Source organism: Setaria italica, chromosome I, assembly GCF_000263155.2.
Source record: "Setaria italica strain Yugu1 chromosome I, Setaria_italica_v2.0, whole genome shotgun sequence".
Lineage (NCBI taxonomy): Eukaryota > Viridiplantae > Streptophyta > Magnoliopsida > Poales > Poaceae > Setaria > Setaria italica.
In genome coordinates, this window is record NC_028450.1 from 10917956 (window position 1) to 10920568 (window position 2613).

Consider the following 2613-nt stretch of genomic DNA (forward strand, 5'->3'; position numbering starts at 1 on the left):
GATATCGGCAGAGAGGGCCTCGTAGTCTAGAGGAGCCTGGTTTTGGGCAGTGCGGATTCTTTACTGGTCCAACACCATTGTTGGACTTCTTCTCGCCATAATCTTTGGAGTCTGAGCCATGCCCCCTGTCTTGGGGCTTACCATCAACTTGAGAAACATGGACTATGAGGGCAAGGATGAGAAGTGGTAGGAGTACTGCACGCAGTCTCATGACGTGAGAACGCCAATGTAGACAGCAGCAAGAGAGGTTCTTGCCTGCTAAATGGCTTGTATTGCATGAGCAGGAGGTGGCCTCTATTTATAGTGCTCACACTCGTGCACAAGAGTGAACAGCCAGCCTGTGCTCCCATGCCGGACGCGCTACAGGCCTTGCGAGACCGAGTACTATTGGCTAGTGTTTACATGGATCTGAGCTGCAGAAGCTTCCCCATCACCGACCTTGTTTTTATTAACCAATTCAGTGTCAGCTGCTGGAGCTTTCATCACAGAGATATAATTGTTTAAATGGAACAGAGGCGCTTCGACACTATACTGCTGTGCTGTTTCCGTTGACATTATGCAGCGTGCACGGCTCTCCGCGCATGCAGAATCTTACGGACCTGAAGGATCGTGCCAGTCAATTGACAACTACTCCTGCACACGAGTTGACCCTGAAATTTAAACCTTGGAAGATCTATACACGGATTCCAAAAGAAGCATAAAATGACAGGTATTCAGATTAGTTGGCACTGCGCCCAAGATCTGCATTTAGTTGAAATAAATGGTAAACGAGTACAGGGATCCAAACTGAGTTCTGAAGTGTACCGATAGTATCTGAATGTCATTTTGTTGACCTTGTTAGATCAAAGCTGTGAGTGTCGTTTTGCTGCATAGATCAACACACCAAACTAGGAACCATGGCGCCATGTGCCATGTAATGTGCTGGAGCTTCGCGAGTCATCATTCAGGTATGCTGATCTCAAAACCTGATGCTGCCGCGTCCGACAACAAAGGTTATATTAGTTACAGTTTGTATAGATGCTTGATGAGTAGATATGTGGTATATTTCTCTTCTGAGCAGCAAGCTGGTTCGAGCTCAGCGATGCACGTGCAGACACTGCTGTCCTTATTACTTTGTTCACTACCGGATACAGTAACTTTGCTGAGTGCCCCAGGCACTCGGCGAAGGGCCAAATACACTCGGCAAAGGGTTTGCCGAGTGTAACACTCGGCGAACCTTACTCGGCAAAGTTTTTCTCGGCAAACAGTGTGTTTGCCGAGTGTCGACCATCGGGCACTCGGCAAAGCCTTTGCCGAGTGCCGCAATACACTCGGCAAAATATGACACTCGGTACAAAGACGTTGACGGGCTGTCACGGCGACGGAAGCTTTGCCGAGTGTCTGACGGCCGACACTCGGCGAAGTCTAAATCTTTGCCGAGTGTTTCCTTAATTACACTCGGCGAAGTTTTCAGGGTTTGCCGAGTGTTTTCTTAATTACACTCGGCGAAGTTTCCATCTTTGCCGAGTGTATTTAAGAAAACACTCGGCAAAGATGGCCGTCCCGCCATTTTTTTATGCCCCCTTTGCCGAGTGTGGATAGTGAACGTTCACTTGGATTTGTCACCGGATGGCCAGATTATTAAAACTCGAGCAGCCTGTTCTGAATATCACCCGAGGTAGATTGATTTAGTTTTTAATACTTAAAAATTTAGAGTCACGGTGTTGGATTTGATCAACTCCTCTCCATCTCTATCCCACACTCGTGTTTAACCTGAACACGCTGCTAGTAACACATATACATGAATTTGACAAGAAACATCAAACATGGTAGATGTAGTAATTGATGAAATATTTTAAGCAGTGTCGTTTTTTTCTCATCAAATCCAATAACCTATGATGGACTCTCCAAGCACCAAGCGACACCTCAACGCGCCCGGCTTGCACAGCCTTATCAACCGGCAAATCTCAACATATAGCAAGTACTCCAGAGACTACTTTTGTACAAAACCCGAAAGGGTTATTTATTAGCCACGCCCACGCCCGAATAGAGCTTTCTTTATAGTTACTGGATTCATCGAATGGCAGATGAAAAGTTTATGAGCAAGAAGAAGATTGCAGGTACATGAGCGGCAAGTCCTTGATCTGACGAAGCAGCAGCCTGAATTCCACGGCAACAGCCTGAATTCCCCCAAAGTACAGTGTAGTTCGTCAGTGTGCTCTGTTTATGAAAACTAATTGAGATATTCTAGCATGTATCGTGCAGTTTCAGTTTATTATAGTATTCCTCAGATCAGTACATTGTCAGCAGCATTTTATTCATGGGAAGCCATCATATTTGTGCAGAGTTCCTGGAGCTAACCATTTTCTTGCATATTATTTTGTTTAGCAAATTTCTTTGCAAATGATGAGATGGGCTCAGGCTTCAATGACAACTATGGGACTTTACTAGTGCAAGTAGACATGACATGCTCCACGATTCGACCGATAGAGCTCCATGCAGATAAATTAGTTTGTGTAGCCGGCAATTTGTTCAAACAATATTATATGGTTGGTTTAGCAGCCATTTGCTGGGCTCTATGGACTTCCAGAAATAAAACTTGCTTTGAGAAAAAAACACATTAAATCTCCTACT